This window comes from Triturus cristatus, chromosome 7 (assembly GCF_964204655.1).
Source record: "Triturus cristatus chromosome 7, aTriCri1.1, whole genome shotgun sequence".
Lineage (NCBI taxonomy): Eukaryota > Metazoa > Chordata > Amphibia > Caudata > Salamandridae > Triturus > Triturus cristatus.
Window position 1 is genome coordinate 1,102,415,223 of NC_140590.1, and position 20,447 is coordinate 1,102,435,669.

Genomic DNA, 20,447 nt, shown 5'->3' on the forward strand with positions numbered 1-20,447 from the left:
CAGAGTTGACGGGAGCAGTTCCAGTCGGACAGGAGGACCAGAACGAGGGCTCTTCTGCTGGCCCCAGTAAGTCTTCCTGTTTTTAATATTAATAATTCTTTTTCACTAAATTTTACTGCACCGTATTTTTTTTCTGAACTATTGTTTCCGTTTCCTAATGCTATTTTTGACCAACAATTATCCTTCGATCTACCTGTTTCTAAATTCTTGTTATCCCTGCCTCTAACTGCCTCTGCTATGACTCTCTGTACTACTAATATTAGTCTGTCTGTAGCTAAGCATGCCCAGTTGACCACTCTTTATTTAAAAGGTTTTAAATAAAACTCAGATTCACCAGTAGCTCTAGCCATTGAGTCCAGTCCTTTGGGTTGTCCTCTTGTACTACTTATATTCTTCTTAATCTTTGAGGCTTCATTAATCTTGATGTTTTTTGACAATTCCCACCAACAAAATGCCCAACCAGATTTTACTATTTTGATAGGATAGGACATACTACTACTGTTGTAGGGATTTTCCACATACAGAACTTTGCACAAGAAAATAGGATGATGGTGATGGGAGGTTGAACCTTCCTCATACCTCAATCAGAACAGAACCCACCACAATCCCCTGCCTGACTAGTTATAATAGTGTTTCATTAATATTAGCTCTCCGAACCCCCCCAAGATACCCAATTAGTAGACAACCCAGAGCATAACAGTCCCGACCTCTCAGTCATGGAAGCAATGCACATGCACAGTTTCCACACCCTTCCATCCACACCAAATACCACAGAGTCTATGTAAGTTAAAAAAGTTTATTTACAACTGACAAGCTCTGTACGTTGTTCTATAATGCAGCACCAACAGAAAAATGCATAAGAATAAAACTATAAACATTGTCACACTTAGTTACACTTACAACTACAAGTCCATAGAGCGAAGAAAATAAAAATGCGAAATCATGATAAATGAACAGTGGTGGAAGCACTACCATCCCCTTTGTAGGAATATAGTTTATATAAAATTATAAATGAAGATCTCTGAGCGAATTCTGTGGACCCCTCACCTTAGAAGAAGCTAGTACTGGTTACATCATAAGCTCTGCAAAGCTCTGTTTCATAGAAGGGAATCTTCAGCCTGTTAGGAGAAAAATGGTGCGCGTTAGTATATTGCAAGCATTTCTCAGTCGTGCCAAAAAGTGTAGCATTTTGGATAAGCAATATGGACTAACACCAGAACTCTATAACAAAGTGGCTTGTTTTGTTTGACCTTGTACGCAGCGCTTAGACAGTAGCAGTATGAGCTCATGTGGGCTCAAAGGCGTCACTCTTTATACAACAAGCTGCGAGGTAATGACTGTGTGCAAAAAAAAAGACATAAAGGTAAAATGGTAGCATGGCTCGGGCTAACTAAGCAAAGACTAGAACAACCCTAGGGACCATATAACTACTAGTGTCTACTCTACTACTACCTGATTTGTACCAGTGATGTATGTTGTATAAGTATGTGTTACTAAACTCATTTTTCAATTTTGCTAGTCAAAAATAGGGGGAGGTAGATATGACACCTAAAAAATGTGTAATGTTTTTTCAAGGCGCACTATCAACCACCAGTGCCGGGGCCAGCAGCGAAGGCGACGTGGCTGCTGACGGAAGAGAGGATGTGGCAGTTGCAGGAGGAGCTGCAGGGGGTGAGCCAGCAGCAGTGGCGGGCGGTGGTAAGTTAGATTCCTAATCCTTACTTATTGAACTTACACTCACTGCAAGGGTGTACTGTATAATACTGTACAGTTGAGACTTACTAAGTAAGAAGTTGTTGTGAACGGTTGAAGACATCCTTTACTTAGCATTAGTAAAAGCATTAGTGGCTGAAATGTTGAGTAACCAATGGCCTCTTCTATCTGATTGCAACTCAGCTGTGAAAGTTTTATGGAGAAGACTAAAAATGCAGATCAGATGACCTTGATGGATGGGTTTAACGAAAAGGGAAAGAACAGTGGAAGGAAGAAGGACAGGAGTGATTTAATATTTATGACTGGCAGAGAAGGATTTGTGGGATGCATGCAGCATGCATAGGTGGCTGATAGGAATCAGATGCATGGTTGATTGAATGCCTGAAACTCCCACAAATGGTAAAGTCCAAGAAAGTGGGAGGATAGATACATACCACAAATGTTATGTACTGTGCTTGCTAGTGATACCGTGACACTATGTGTAGAAATAATTTGTCTTACTGCTTTGCAAAGACTATATTTTACAATAGTCTTGTTTTTTCTTCTTCATATATAGCTACTACTTCCAAGGGGAAACCTGACCGGAAGGAGTTGGCAGACAAGGCCCGGCGCCGGAAGCTGGAGGCCATACAGACTGAATATCGTCGGCTGGTGGTTCTGGAAGAGGAGGAGGAGGAGGCAGGAGCAGCTGCAGCCTCCTCCAATGCCTCGGGCTCCATCCACCACCCTCCAGTGATACGGTGCCATCATCTGGCAGCCACCCGCCACCACCCCTCCATCAGTGCTGCCCCCCCTGTGGATGCAACTGCCACGCATAGAAGCGCCGTGTTGCCCGCCTGGAGGAGCAAGCTTGTGTCCACCTGAGTCAATCCCGCCAAACTTAGACCCTGTTTATTGCCCCTTTTTTAATTATTCTTTGGGTGGGTGGGAATCGGGCATTGTGTTTTCTCTTCTGGACAACTGGACATTTTCTTTAAGGACATTGGTTGGGGTTAGGGAGAGGGGTGGGTCAGGTGTTGTGGGATTTTTTTACATAGTTTATTTTGTTAGGGTATTAAATAATATATTTCTACTTTACATACAATGTTGTTAATATTTTCTGGGTTAGGTTACGATTTTACATCACACTGTATCTTCTTTCCTTGCAGGTGCAGGGCTGCCCACAGCCAGTGTTTGATTTTAATAATTGGATGACTTTGTAAGACAGAAACAGATAGATGCAGCACCCCTCACTGAGTGACTTGTCCTACTAGCACTGTCAGTCTCTTCTACTCTAGGTACTCTGCAACTGGACTTAAAGGGGTGTGTGAAATTGAATTACTGAAAACATGTCCATTATTAATTATGTCTCCCCCAAACTTCTCTTACCTTTGCTTGATATTTATCTTAGGCACAGTGATAACTGCATGGTGATGATGGTTTTCTTTCCTAACATGCCATGGTTGTGGTGGTGGTAGAAGTAGTAGTAGACACTGGCAGCAGAATTTTCAAAAAAAGAAAATGAGACAGTCAGTAGCCTGAGAGAGACTCGTCGAGGAGAAGTTGAATGAAGTACAGTACAGAACTTACTGCCAAATAATAGTATGCAAAAATACAACAAAACATAATGGTGGTGGGGATAGCCTAGTAGTACACAGAGTTATAAACTCCAGTTGTGTCGAGTCACTTGACTAGGCCTACAGTACACTGGACACAAGCGTAACTGTTAGTGCTGTGTAGGAGGATGACAACAAATGAAATCCATTAATCCAATTAATGCTGGCAATTAATGCTGATGTATTAGGTTCCTTTAGTAAAAAAATTACCTCACAAATATACGGCAAGCAGAAGAAGATCCCCCCTGCCTTGAAATTGAAGTACTGTTGCTTTTGCCACATCCGCCCCAGCAAGCGTGTGATAAATTGTTGGTGTACATTTAATGTAGTTATACCTCAATAAGTCACACAGTCCGGGGAAGAGGGTTAGGGTTTGTTGAATGGTTGGGAAGGGGGGTTTGGGGAAAGGTTTGAGAAAGAAAAACAGTACGCATGGACAGACATCAAACGACAGAATCTAGACTACTATATCCATATCAATATGTTAAGGGAGAAAAAGTAAATGCATGCATGATGATGATAAGGAGACCCGGATTACATACAGTTTGTGTTCAGTGTTACCGGGCTTACTTTTACAGATAGCAAAGAAAATGTTAAAAGATATGTAGGGATGAGTTATAGGCAGAGCAAACCTAATGATAATAATAGAAATAACAACAAGAACACACTGTTGTAATGATTGTAGAAAAAAAATGAATCAAATTATTTAAAAGATGATGAAAGTTGATAATGTTACTGTGTTATCCTGGTCAAATGGGGAGTTGAATCTCGGCATTTCTCTTGGTCCTCCCTTCCATGGATGCTCCGTCCATCAATCTTGGGTGACGCCACTGCCTGCCTGGCAGATGTAGATTCATTGGTAAGGTAAGTGTGCATTGTTTTCCCAAGTATAGCACAGGGTAAGGCCCGGCCTGTAATTGTAGATGCAAAAACAAAAGGGATATTGAGAAACCAAGTTGAAAAAAATGCACAAGTTATGGTGTAGTGCAACAAGAACACTTTCCGAGGCGGCATGGATGCATCATCTCTACTCTAGTCTGTTTCCAGCAGTAACCTACAACACCAACAGGACAGAGCAGGCCCACGGTGACGGCACTCTTTGCACATCCTCCATTTCGCGTACATTTTTTAAAAGAGTTGGGCAAAGCACACATCCAGCAACATAGCATGTTACAATTTAAGTGACTAAATCAATGAACCAATCAATGAACCACAGTCATACCACCGCTACACTTGACTCCACCGCTACACAGACATTTAGGTCTGCTGTGGTTGTTGTTTACTTGTTTACCTTTTATGCCACTCAAGAAACGCCCTGACTTATTCCATCAATCATATCGGATCCGTGTACTGAGTGACTGTGAAAGATATTATGTCACTGTGGTCATCATGATGGTGTTATTCAATTCAGTCTGCAGTGTACGGAGTAAGTCACCTTCCTATATTCAAAATGCAATGTATCGGCCTGCAGTAGAAGTACAAATTTGTTATTAAAAATACAATAAGGGAAAAGGGACTTGAGTTACTTTTAGTGTGTAGATTATTACATAAAGTACACAATTAAGTAACTTCATGCACAACAAACAACAACAAAATCACTCAGTCAGCGTCCAATGCATGGCATCATTCATTACCTGTGCCTTCTCATCTTCAGTTAATGGGCAGTCTCTCTCTGATCAGAAAGGAGGACAGCTATAGTAGTCATCATCAATCATGTTCCACTTCTTTTGGAGGGACTAGGACAGATTTTCTTTTTTCTTCTATTTTGCATCACCCAATCATCATCTGTCTTCTTGAGGGCAATGGATTTAGGGAGATTCAGGAGGATGGAGGAGCAGGATTCGGAGAAGTGTACTGTGAGATATGCAGACAGTCGAAACTTCTATATGGCATTAAAACAATTAGAAGACGGTGGTGATGGATTTGTTATGATTCGAAGTTTCTAACCAGAAAGACAGACACACAAATAAAAGAAAATAAGGGAGGAAGACAGTAAGAACAGGAAGTGCAATCCTAATTGTCAGGGAAGTATAGCTCGTTCTCAAATTCTGGGGGTTTAACCAGAAGTAGATAATCATCATCTAATACACCACTTCCGTCACCTGAGCCGCCGTCCTCATCTTCCTCCCTTGATTCATGTATTGTGTAATTCGGAGTATAAAGTGCTAATTCATTTTGATCATTGTTAACCTCTCCACGTTTTTGGGAGAGAGACTGGTCCTTCTCACTGTTACAATGGAACCAGCAGTCCTTAAAACACGTTCCGAAGAGACACTTGCGACAAGACAAGCCAGATAGTTTATTGCCAGCCTGCTGAGCAGTGGCCATTGGCCCCTTTTCCCATACCAATACTGCAATGGGTTTTGATCAATGTACACCTCTGCTGGGTCGTCCAGATAGGCCTGGACCATCCACTCAATGTTCTCCACCAACTCATATGCTTCTTTTTTTTCCTCTACATCTTTGTTTGCTTCAGACACCTCCTTCAGCTGATGCTCTAGCATTTGCAACAAAGGGATAGATTGGCCCATAGTACAGTCCTCCTTGCTGACTTCACGTGTGAAGACCTTGAAAAGAAGAACCATCTCAGTCAGGCATTTAACTAGGCACCATTGGTCCATCTGAAGGGTCATGCCTTTCACAGTAGCATCCCCTGGCCTGTACTGCTCAAACAGACGGTCAAGCATGTAATAAGTTGAGTTCCAACGTGTGGCCACCTCCTGGATGAGTGCTTTGACTGGCATTCTATAGTCACGTTGAATGATCCTCAGCTGCATCTGAGCTTTAAAAGAATGGCTGAAATTATTGCATCTTCTTCGGCAGGTGGTCCGTAAGTCGCTGACTATGGCTTCTTTTTTCAGAAAGGCTTGAACAATAATGTTAATTCAGTGCGCCAAACATGGAACCCTGAAATAGGAACCAAGCTCCATGTCATTAAGTACATTACTGCCATTATCTGTGGAATCAAAACCAATCTTAATCCCTCTTGGGTGCAGCCATTCAAAAACCTTGCTGTGAAACTCTTCCAATATGTTTTCAGCAGTATGAGATTTCTCCAGGGCAAACATGGATACAGTTGCATGATTCCGAATAGCTTTAAAAATCTCAGCGGTGTCAACAGCAACTACTTCAGATAGCGTATCTCTAACCCCCACATATGAGACCCAGTGTACAGTGATGCACATGTAATCAGTGGCTTGGCAACTGGTCCACATGTCTGTTGTTAGGGGGATATTGTGAACAACACTCTGCTGCAAAGCTTGTCTAACCAATTCCAGCACATCATGATGTAGTGCTGGAACAGCAACTCTTGCGAAATAGGACCGGCTGGGAACCTTACATTTAGGGCAGATGGTTTACACAAAATTCAAGGAAACCCACCCCTTCCACAAAAGAAAAAGGGAGAAGGTCCAGCGCTAACATTATAGCCAGCTTCGCATTGTACAACCGTGCCGTTGGGTGGTTGCGTTGGTACTGCCCCTCCAACCTAAGCATGCTGTCAATGGTAGGCTGGATTATTTTCCTTTGTGGTGTAGTTGTTTTCTTTAACCCAGTTAGGCTCAACAACGCACTTTGTTTCATTGCAGAACTACTCGGTCACCTTGGTGTCTTAGCCTGACTCTGACTCTTACTGTGGTGCCACTGAGATGTTGCTGAGGAGGATGTGGGCAGTACCACTAAACTACTGGGGACAGGGCTAGAAATATCTCCCTCTTGTTCACCTTCCACCACGATAATATCGTTCCCTGATTCTTCATGCTCAACAACAATGGGTTGAGTTTTACTTTGTTCTAACCGAAGTAGGTGAGCCTCCCACACGATAGTGTGGTGTATTTTGAGATGACTTGTTTGGCCTCCGGTACCATAGTTTGTACCAAGCTTAACCCGCCTAACAGCATGTCGACAAATTGAGCATATAGCAATGTTCTCCTCCTTACTGCTAACCGAAAAGAAGTCCCAAACTGGGGAGGAAAAGTTTCTGGTGCTGCTGGATGTGCCACTTTTAATACCAGATGAACTGGAGGGTGTGCTTGGAATGTGACTCTGCGCAGCTACACTGTGACTTCTACCACTACCTGAGGTGGTGGTTGAGCTGGATGTAGGTCCCTGCCTTTCCTTTGCAAATGAAAATATGGAAGCTGGAGGTTGTGGTGGTGTTACCTGTGTTGGCGGTATCCGTGCTACATCCCTTGCAGCCATTTTGGATAGGGTAATAATGTTGGTCTCCATATCCTTTGGGCCGGGAGTGATGTCTGTGATGATTGGCTCATCATCATCATCATCCCCCTCTTGTACATCTACCTCCATAATTCTAAGACTTTCTGGAACCTTCCTTTTCACAAGCCTTGTCTTGTGGTGTGCATCACTCTCAGACTGAGCTGGTGGCTTCCAAGTGGCATCAAGATCATCAGAAGCGGGGCTTGAAGAAGAAGATGATGGACTAACCCTCCTTTTCCTTGCTGGGGGTCTGGAAGACAGTGGATCGTCTGAAACAGTGGCTTGCCCCTCTTTGTCTGCAGGAAGCTTGATTTCCTGAAATGCCCCTCCTTCAGGAGGAACAACTACTATTGTGGGCTGTTGTTGTGGCTGTTCTTGTGGCGGCGGCTGTTCTTACTAGACTGGCTACACCTGCGACACTCATGGGCTGGGCCTAGGTTGGTGGGGTTGACCCGCTGGTGCGGATGTGCTGCTCCCACCTTGGTTCCTGCCGGACAACGCTGCTGCAGGCGTGTGCTTTTTGGTCCCAAAAAACATATATGCCGGCACCCCAGTCGTGGTTAGTGCCTCTTGCTTTTTCTGTTCCTTCTTCTTCTCACCGGCAACTTTCTTGGTACTGGAGGACCTTGTACCTTTCTTTGGGCCCATTTTCTTCAGAGGTCAGACAGGACACAGGTGCACAAGTTGCAGAGATGCCTATGGTCACAGTTGGACGTGATGTGGTGCGCAGCAGGACTTCTGTCTGGCAATGGATGATGTTGATAGTTTCCTCCTCCTCTGTTTTTTTGTGCACCTAAATGCAAATAAGCCAGGAGAAGAACCGCAGTGAAATATTGCATTTGTTGTTGTGGTTCAATTACTACTAGTACAAACAAACAAATAGAATATATAGTGTAGCCATTTGTGAGACTTTGGCAACAAGGGCTATGGTATACTACTTACTTTGTACAGTGTACACACTACACTCTCAGGAAGGATATGAAAGAATAAGAACAACAACCAAAATACAAATGTAATGGAAGGGAGCTGCTGCTGGCAAAGGGGATGGATGGAAGCAGGAAGCCAATAGGAAAACCATGCAGGCCCATATTAACTCCCACCAGAAAAGGCCACCAGCCACATGGACACTCACAAGCAACAAGCAGGAGGCATGGGAAACAATGAACTGCCAAACGGCCTATAAAAGAAGCCAGGCAAAAGGTGCATGCTAAACCACACTGCTGTGCCCTTTTAATGCAATAAAATGCGAAAACGAAAATACACAGGGCAAAACAAGGTCTGCAGGTTGCACACCAACACACCAGGCACATACAACAAAGGCATTTCTTTAGCACACACCCAAAAACAGAAATATCTTCCCAAAAATACATTTTCCAACTCAATCCAATGCCATCCATGAACTAAATGATGTTGGAAAAACATTCAACACACAACAAAGGAACAGTTGCTTCATCATGCATCCACCCATGACTAGCTCTGGGCCCACTGGCTACCCCCAACAATTTAAAAAAATGAATGATAAGTACCAAAATTGTAGTTGCAGCAGCTGCAATGCCCCCAATCAAACAGACACAAAACCAACTTACTTGTAAAATATCAAATTCAAAAGTCCTCAAATCCACTGGTAATGATGCAGCAGACACACAGTGTGATCCTTTCAGCTGAAATCCAAAGGCAGAATGAACAGGAGATGGACAAAGCACTGGGAGGAGCCTGATGGACAGGAACAGGAAGTTGGAGACTCTGTGGCACTTCCTCCCTCTCCCCCCAAAAACTTTTTTTTTTAAAAAGGACTCCTTGCACAAAAATGGACAGCCAAATGTCAATCTGAGGAGTTTTTTACATCCAAATCATCACCTATGTTAGCGCAAGTGTATGGTCTGCCTCGTCGGGGTGTCGATAGAGGTAGGGGAGGATTCTATGGTCCCCCTTCGGGTCGGTCAGATGTAAATAGGAATCAATGTGCGTATTGTAAACAGTTGGGTCATTGGGCCAGAGATTGCCCGGCGTTGTATGCATCTCGCCAGGGACGTGGTCAAGGACCACAGAGAGGTAGAGGGGGCTTTTCTAATTTCAGAGGAAATTCTAATGATCGTGCTCGGTTTGAACCTAACGTGCAGCAACAAGATAGACCTAACGTATTTGATCGACAACATCAGTATCAGATGTCTGGGACTGACCGCTCTGGGTACCATGATTCGCAGCATGCGTAGGATTGCGTTGGAATCAGTTGAAGTGTCGGTTGATCAGAAGGGTCCTTATGTTTCAGCAAAGGTTTTGGGTTCTACTGATCGGTTCCTAGTTGATACAGGAGCCACCCGCAGTGCGCTGTCCAAACAATTGGTTCCGAGGGCTCCCCCATCTGGCTTAATGGTTACATCGGTAGGGTTTGATGGTACACTCTCTCGAAGCCCTCTTTCCCGACCCCTTGCATTCCATGTTGACCGCTTTTCTGCACCCTGTCCGTTTTTGCTTGCCCCTAACACGCCCGACAACATTATGGGTCTTGATATGCTCAAGTACTTCAGAGCAACGATCCGCTGCTCCCCTACTGGAGTGGGTGTGATCTTGAACGATAATCAGCCTATGACAGAACGTATGTGTGTGGTTACAGAGGAGGCTGTCTTAGCTTCCCTCCCTCGTACTTTGTGGGCTACTTCAGATACTGATGTGGGGCAGATGGTGATCCCGCCTGTCCACATTAGCGTCCAGGAGGGTGCGGCGTTGCCGCGCCTCCCTCAGTATCGCATTTCCCAGGAGGGGGAGGAGGCACTCATTCAGATTGTGCAGGATTTGATTAAGGTGGGGGTAGTGGAAGAAGTCCCCTATAATGTTTGCAACAGTCCTATTTTACCTATCTTGAAGAAAGATACGGACGCCAAAGTTTATCGGTTTATCATTGATTTAAGGGAAGTGAACAAGATTGTGATTCCCCAGTATCCAGTGGTTTCTGATATCACGACGTTGCTCACTTTGGTCCCACCAACGGCGACCACGTTTTCAGTTATTGATTTGAAAAATGCCTTCTTTTCGATCCCTATTCATTCTGATAGCCGATACCTTTTTGGTTTTACTTTGAATAATAGGTCTTATCTATTTTGTAGAGTCCCTCAGGGCTACACAGAAAGCCCTAGCATTTACAGTCAAGCATTGAAAAGGCAATTGGATTCTTTTGTTCTGCCCGAGGGTGTTGCCCTTATACAATATGTCGATGACATCTTGTTGGTGGCTGACACTCCTGAGCTGTGTGAGAAGAGTACGTTATCCTTGCTTTCCTTTTTGGCATCTCACAATCACAAAGTGTCGAGGAAGAAATTGCAATTCTGTAGACCAAAGGTGACTTATTTGGGTCACCTTTTGTCTAAGGAGGGACGCCATTCATACCTCTTCCTTTTTCTCATAATGGCTCTTGTAGAGCATGGTACACTTTGCTTTTTGCCACACGGAAACCTACAGTGGGACGGTTACTTTTCAGACTTAATAGGGAATGTCATCAAGATAAAGATGGTTATCCACAAGCGAATGGGACAGTATGGGAATGGGAAGAGTATCGACCAGAAAATGAATCGATCCCCTACATTTTCACGAACACTAGAGACACTGTGGGGAAGGACCGATTCGTGATTCAAGTGGCACAAGCTCAAGCGGACCTGTGCGTCCAGAATGTGGGTTGTATTCCTGTTGGTGTTAGTGACTGTATCACTATCTTGAACATTGACGGGTTGAATAATAGTACCTTCTTAGCATCCCATAATACATACTTCGTATGTGGGAATAAGGGTTATTATCGTTTGCCAGCCGGTTGGTCCGGAGTATGTTATGTAGCATTCCTATTACCTCCTGTATTCTTGGCACCTGCATCTTATCATAAGGATTTGAAGTTGTTGAATAATGTGACTGTAAATAGGTATAAACGTACTCTATCTATTGATGATGTTGACCAAACTGATACTAGCTTGCAGCAGTATATTGATTTTAATTTAGGATTGTTTTTCTTTGTTGGGGCTGCCCTAAATAGTAGGAAAGTTCGAAGATTAACAAGAGTTGTAGAGGCTGTGACAAATCAAACCGCTGCTGCTCTTGGGAATCTTACGGAAGAATTACAAATTACTAGAATTGTTGCATTACAGAATCGTATGGTGTTAGATGTTATGTTAGCTGACCGAGGTGGAGCATGTAAAATTATCGGAAGTAGTTGTTGTGTGTTCATCCCTGACCACACGCCATCAGTCTATAATGCTATCAATAAATTACATAAAATTGCAGCTGAAATCCATACAGAAAATGGCACTTGGACCTTTTCTGGATGGTTTTGGGCATTGATCACCACATGGGGGTGGAAGGTTTTAACTGGTCTCTGTATTATCGTGGCAATTCTGTTTTCTTGTTGCATTTGTGTCCAATGTGGTCCTTTACTCTGTTCCCTATGTGTGTCATTCTGTATTCCTGATAAGAAAGCTATTGCCAATGTCACTTATCAGAAACATTTAACTAAAGAAATAGAAGAAATTATGAAAATTGACATATACGATGATTATTCTAATAAACCGGATGTCTTCAGTAAATGCTGAAAGGGTCGTCTGTTGAAAAATGAAAACAGCGATGTGATTAAGCATACACTAAAGACATGAATTCCCCCTTTAGGACCGAGTTTCTTCCCTTATGTTGACTAATGTCTGGACTCCATTTTGTATTGTCATGTCTCCACGTGCTCAGCACGAGAAGAGTCCTATCTTAGTGTCAGTTGCTCCCGTTATCTGCCTAGTAACAGTCTATAAATAGCTCCTTTGTCCGTCTGGCGCATGCCCAGACTTGACCACATCTGTTATCAGTTAGTCCTCTCTTGACCATGTTTTCGCGGGCTCACGGAGTGTGTTAACTCCGCCCATATATTGATTCTGTATCGAAAATGTCCATAAAAGGCAATATTCTTTGCTTCATGTTGTATCCACCCACTTATGAGCCCCTCTGTTGTGTATGATTGTATGACATAATTTCGAAAGACAAAAATTCGACCTACAAAAATATCGCAACAAAAATATCGTGGTCAAGAATATCGACATCCTATCTACAACATGGTAAGTACAAAAATATCGATAATTTAATATCGATGTCAAAAATATCGTAATTCAAAAATATCGGTTTTTTTTTAGTTTAAAAATATATGTAAAATAAACCAAATAATACTTATAAATCAAAGAAACATAATTAAATATATTGTATAATATGTAAAATTTATAATAAATATATATAATTAAATGAAACTTTAATTAAACATATATATAATATATAATATATACACTTACTTAATAATTACTTTTAATAATAATTTCTATAACATATAAATTATTAAATATTTATTTAAATTACCAATACATCTATACACATAAAACAATAACATTAATAAATATTAAATAATTACATATAGCAAATAATAATCAATAATTTTAATTTGAATAATTTTTATTATTAATTATATATTACAATAGCTAAAATATTACAAAACATATTTAATATCAGACACAATAAAACTACTAGTCCAACTTCAACAAAAACAACAGTAAGGAAAATGTTGGATAGCGTAGGGGTAAAAATATCTATTCCAACTCCCGAGAGTGCAACAGTAGGGAAAACATTGGATAGCGTAGGAGTAAAAATTACTATTCCAACTCCAAAGAGTGCAACAGTAGGGAAAGTGTTGGATAGCGTAGGGGTAAAAATTACTATTCCAACTCCAGAGAGTGCAATAGTAGGGAAAATGTTGGATAGCGTAATGGTAAAAATTACTATTCCCACTCCAGAGAGTGCAATAGTAGGGAAAGTGTTGGATAGCGTAAGGGTAAAAATTACTATTCCCACTCCAGACAGTGCAACAGTAGGGAAAACATTGGATAGCGTAGGGGTACAAATAACTATTCCAACTCCAAAGAGTGCAACAGTAGGGAAAACGTTGGATTGCATAGGGGTAAAAATTACTATTCCAACTCCAGAGAGTGCAATAGTAGGGAAAGTGTTGGATAGCGTAAGCGTAAAATTTACTATTCCCACTCCAGAGAGTGCAATAGTAGGGAAAGTGTTGGATAGCGTAAGGGTAACATTTACTATTCCCACTCCAGAGAGTGCAACAGTATAGAAAACGTTGGATAGCGTAGGGGTAAAAATAACTATTCCAACTCCAAAGAGTGCAACAGTAGGGAAAACATTGGATAGCGTAGGGGTAAAAATTACTATTCCAACTCCAGAGAGTGCAATAGTAGGGAAAGTGTTGGATAGCGTAAGGGTCAAATTTACTATTCCCACTCCAGAGAATGCAATAGTAGGGAAAGTGTTGGATAGCGTAAGGGTAAAAATTACTATTCCAACTCCAGAGAGTGCAACAGTAGGGAAAACGTTGGATAGCGTAGGGGTAAAAATTACTATTCCCACTCCAGAGAGTGCAATAGTAGGGAAAGTGTTGGATAGCGTAAGGGTAAAAATTACTATTCCCACTCCAGACAGTGCAACAGTAGAGAAAAGGTTGGATAGCGTAGGGGTAAGAATTACTATTCCAACTCCAAAGAGTGCAACAGTAGGGAAAGCGCTGGATAGCGTAGGGGTAAAAATTACTATTCCAACTCCAGAGAGTGCAACAGTAGGGAAAGCGCTGGATAGCGTAGGGGTAAAAATTACTATTCCCACTCCAGATAGTAAAACAGTTGGGAAAGCACTAGATAGCATAGTGATTCTATTAACATTATAACCAATTTAATAATTTCTTATAAAAAAATTGCATGTTAACAATGTTTTAAAAAAAAAAATATTATTAAATACCAATTATGTAAAATAAATATTTAAATAAATAAATTTTAATTACATCCCACACTATTCCCCCTTTAACACACAACACACTACACATAAAAATTCACATAATTAATTTAATTATGAATTAATCACTTAATAAAATTAAATCACCAATTAATTACTAATTAACAATTAATTAATTAACTATAACAATAAAGAAATATTATTAATAAACTAATTATAATTTATATAATTAACAAAATAATAAAGTAATTTTACAATTAATAATTAATTAAAAATTAATTAATCTATTAATCACATTAATTACCAATTATTAATTGATTACAAATTAATTAATCATAAATACCAATGAAACAATACATATTAATTCATTAATTATAATTACATTACTTCCCACCCTATTCCCCTATAAACCCACAACCCACTACACATTAAAATTCACATAATTAATTTAATTATCAATTAATCACTTAATAAAATTAAATCACCAATTAATTACTAATTAACAATTAATTAATTAACAATAAATAAATATTAATAATAAACTAATTATAATGTATATAATTAACCAATTAATAAAATAATTGTACAATTAATAATTAATTAACAATTAATTAATCAATTAATTACCAATTATTAATTAATTACCAATTAATTAATCATAAATACCAATTAAACAATACATATTAATTCATTAATTATAATTAAATTACTTCCCACCCTATTCCCCTATAAACCCACAACCCGCTCTGATACTAAAACGCTAAATTAAATGTAAAATAATTATAAATCTCTAAACATTTATTTTTAAATGTATTAAAATACATTACAATAATCTTTAACATACAAATAAAATACATATTAAATGACATTACACTAAATAAATATCGATATTATTGACATCGAAATTTTTACTTACGATATTACTTACATCGATATTAATTACTTCGATATTATTTACTTCGATATTACTTACCTTGGGATCGATATTCTGTCCATCGATATTCTTGACTTCGATATTCTGTACCTACGATATTAAAAACACGATATTATTGTAGGTCGAAATTTAAAACTCGATATTTTGGCTAACCACCGTTGTGTATAAAAGGGGACTGTGTACGCAAGTTCTTTGTACTACTCTATGCAATACTGAAGAGTGTTGTATAGGTTGTAGGAACACCCTTAAGGGTTAATAAACTTTGTCTTTGTACTTTGCAGTTTCCGTGCCAACTTCCTTCTAGTTTCCGTTACAGGAGAGCGAACCCTGGTACTCTGCGGGCCTAGCTGGGGCCTATATTCATCAATACCGCATCTAGTACTGTAGCCCAACTTGATTTCAAAAGTGGTTTGACAAAAAGAATGGAAACGGCCTCACAACATACTTATCTATATTCTTTCTATAAGTCAGTTCAAGTAATGTCCAAAATACCTGACTATAATCATGTAATTCCGTAAACACAGTAACTTTCCAAGCTACACTGAAATATCTAATTGATAAGCCAAATTGTATTACCACTTAAAAGCAAAGCCAACATTTGAAAAAAGAAAAGCAAAATAGCATATGTGAATAACACAAAATGGACATGTAAGTACTCAAAACCAAACAAACCAAAAAGATGTGTAATATCAGGAAAGAAGTGAATTGACTTTGTTGACAAGTGACCTGAAAAGTCCACCATATTCACACCCGATCATATTGCGTACCATATAGAAAGAAAAAAAAGTCAAATGAACTATGTATAATTGTTAATGCTCACTCTAGTGCATAAATAACATAAGACCTGATTAGGATGGCACACTATCAGACAATGGGCCTGGCCGACATGCTGTTGGTGGTCCTGTCAACCAAATACAATGCAACCACCTCTAAGGTGGTCAAACTTTCCATCTTTTGTATTGTGGCGGGTGCTGCGTGCTGCAGCCCCCACAGTAATACAAAACATGGACATGAATCATATCTCTGCACTGGTGGTTAGCCAAAATATCGAGTTTTAAATTTCGACCTACAATAATATCGTGTTTTTAATATCGTAGGTACAGAATATCGAAGTCAAGAATATCGATGGACAGAATATCGATCCCAAGGTAAGTAATATCGAAGTAAATAATATCGAAGTAATTAATATCGATGTAAGTAATATCGTAAGTAAAAATTTCGATGTCAATAATATCGATATTTATTTAGTGTAATGTCATTTAATATGTATTTTATTTGTATGTTAAAGATTATTGTAATGTATTTTAATACATTTAAAAATAAATGTTTAGAGATTTATAATTATTTTACATTTAATTTAGCGTTTTAGTATCAGAGCGGGTTGTGGGTTTATAGGGGAATAGGGTGGGAAGTAATTTAATTATAATTAATGAATTAATATGTATTGTTTAATTGGTATTTATGATTAATTAATTGGTAATTAATTAATAATTGGTAATTAATTGATTAATTAATTGTTAATTAATTATTAATTGTACAATTATTTTATTAATTGGTTAATTATATACATTATAATTAGTTTATTATTAATATTTATTTATTGTTAATTAATTAATTGTTAATTAGTAATTAATTGGTGATTTAATTTTATTAAGTGATTAATTGATAATTAAATTAATTATGTGAATTTTAATGTGTAGTGGGTTGTGGGTTTATAGGGGAATAGGGTGGGAAGTAATGTAATTATAATTAATGAATTAATATGTATTGTTTCATTGGTATTTATGATTAATTAATTTGTAATCAATTAATAATTGGTAATTAATGTGATTAATAGATTAATTAATTTTTAATTAATTATTAATTGTAAAATTACTTTATTATTTTGTTAATTATATAAATTATAATTAGTTTATTAATAATATTTCTTTATTGTTATAGTTAATTAATTAATTGTTAATTAGTAATTAATTGGTGATTTAATTTTATTAAGTGATTAATTCATAATTAAATTAATTATGTGAATTTTTATGTGTAGTGTGTTGTGTGTTAAAGGGGGAATAGTGTGGGATGTAATTAAAATTTATTTATTTAAATATTTATTTTACATAATTGGTATTTAATAATATTTTTTTTTTTAAAACATTGTTAACATGCAATTTTTTTATAAGAAATTATTAAATTGGTTATAATGTTAATAGAATCACTATGCTATCTAGTGCTTTCCCAACTGTTTTACTATCTGGAGTGGGAATAGTAATTTTTACCCCTACGCTATCCAGCGCTTTCCCTACTGTTGCACTCTCTGGAGTTGGAATAGTAATTTTTACCCCTACGCTATCCAGCGCTTTCCCTACTGTTGCACTCTTTGGAGTTGGAATAGTAATTCTTACCCCTACGCTATCCAACCTTTTCTCTACTGTTGCACTGTCTGGAGTGGGAATAGTAATTTTTACCCTTACGCTATCCAACACTTTCCCTACTATTGCACTCTCTGGAGTGGGAATAGTAATTTTTACCCCTACGCTATCCAACGTTTTCCCTACTGTTGCACTCTCTGGAGTTGGAATAGTAATTTTTACCCTTACGCTATCCAACACTTTCCCTACTATTGCATTCTCTGGAGTGGGAATAGTAAATTTGACCCTTACGCTATCCAACACTTTCCCTACTATTGCACTCTCTGGAGTTGGAATAGTAATTTTTACCCCTACGCTATCCAATGTTTTCCCTACTGTTGCACTCTTTGGAGTTGGAATAGTTATTTTTACCCCTACGCTATCCAACGTTTTCTATACTGTTGCACTCTCTGGAGTGGGAATAGTAAATGTTACCCTTACGCTATCCAACACTTTCCCTACTATTGCACTCTCTGGAGTGGGAATAGTAAATTTTACGCTTACGCTATCCAACACTTTCCCTACTATTGCACTCTCTGGAGTTGGAATAGTAATTTTTACCCCTATGCTATCCAACGTTTTCCCTACTGTTGCACTCTTTGGAGTTGGAATAGTTATTTGTACCCCTACGCTATCCAATGTTTTCCCTACTGTTGCACTGTCTGGAGTGGGAATAGTAATTTTTACCCTTACGCTATCCAACACTTTCCCTACTATTGCACTCTCTGGAGTGGGAATAGTAATTTTTACCATTACGCTATCCAACATTTTCCCTACTATTGCACTCTCTGGAGTTGGAATAGTAATTTTTACCCCTACGCTATCCAACACTTTCCCTACTGTTGCACTCTTTGGAGTTGGAATAGTAATTTTTACTCCTACGCTATCCAATGTTTTCCCTACTGTTGCACTCTCGGGAGTTGGAATAGATATTTTTACCCCTACGCTATCCAACATTTTCCTTACTGTTGTTTTTGTTGAAGTTGGACTAGTAGTTTTATTGTGTCTGATATTAAATATGTTTTGTAATATTTTAGCTATTGTAATATATAATTAATAATAAAAATTATTCAAATTAAAATTATTGATTATTATTTGCTATATGTAATTATTTAATATTTATTAATGTTATTGTTTTATGTGTATAGATGTATTGGTAATTTAAATAAATATTTAATAATTTATATGTTATAGAAATTATTATTAAAAGTAATTATTAAGTAAGTGTATATATTATATATTATATATATGTTTAATTAAAGTTTCATTTAATTATATATATTTATTATAAATTTTACATATTATACAATATATTTAATTATGTTTCTTTGATTTATAAGTATTATTTGGTTTATTTTACATATATTTTTAAACTAAAAAAAAACCGATATTTTTGAATTACGATATTTTTGACATCGATATTAAATTATCGATATTTTTGTACTTACCATGTTGTAGATAGGATGTCGATATTCTTGACCACGATATTTTTGTTGCGATATTTTTGTAGGTCGAATTTTTGTCTTTCGAAATTATGTCATACAATCCTCTGCACTACGTGGCAGACACCATGCGGCACCTGCCACATGGTGAAGTGATATGTTTGGGGTACCTTAGGTGCCCCCCACCACTCAAAGTCAAGGGACAGGGGGAAGGGGGCCCTCTTTGGGCCCCCAAAGTCCCTTTTTGCCATTCTTTCCATGGCGGGTTAACAACCATGAAAAGGCTGCTTGAAAGGGACATTGTAATCCCTATGGCGGTGCCTGGCAGGCCCCGTTAACATGGTTGGGACTACAAGCCCCTCCACCACACCGGAGGGTTCAAAGAGTCCGTAGGATGCATGGCTGTTGTAACATGGTGGGCAGTAATATGTCTCTGATGTCGGTGGCAGTCTCCCAGCTGTCATAATCGGCTCCATAGTACTTTGTTCAGTGAAAGATTATGAATTGTAATAGTGGAAGCAGAATTTGCAATATTGATGCTAGGTACGTCAATGGGAATACTTCAGTCATCAAAGCTAAAATAGTAGGAAGAACACGAGTAAGAATACAAACAAACATAAGAGACTCCTGCATATTAAAGCAAATAAATCACAAGTTTTCCTCAATACAACTAAGTTTAATGATTTGCCATGCAAAGTTCAATAGGAAACACCACACTGCTTAATCATGGACTCAAGCAACAACAAAATAAAAACAGCTCTCACAAACTCACAAAAGTCATGGCCACGCACAGGCTTAATAAAACAAATCTTATAAATGTGAGCTCCAGACTCATATATGCCTGTCAATAAAGGTGCTCCCGCATCTCCACAGCAGTCGTCAAAGTTGTGACATTCGCAACAAAACAAACAACAACAAATTGCTCCTATACATCCAAGGAATTTGTAATTACATATGCCCTGAGGACAATCCTAACTAATTATGTAAATCTTAGTATACAAGTGGTGCATGACGAATCATCCATATAAAAATGTTCACTCTTCGTAATGCTTGCAGCCAAAAAACATTTGTTCACAAGGTACTCATTTAAACCAAAACCTTCAGTATTTTGCAATAATTTAATTACATGCACGATTTAAGTGAAACAAACCAATAATAGTCTTCCAGTAATACAATCAATACCATCAAGCAATGTTAGTTACTCGATTATAGAAAACATATATGACTCAAGGGAATACAGCACCACAAGAACAGTTTTTAAACAACATCCACTTCCGACAAAGTGAGCATATTTATTATGAGAAAAACATGAAAACTTCAACTTTTGTTATGTTTTAACAAT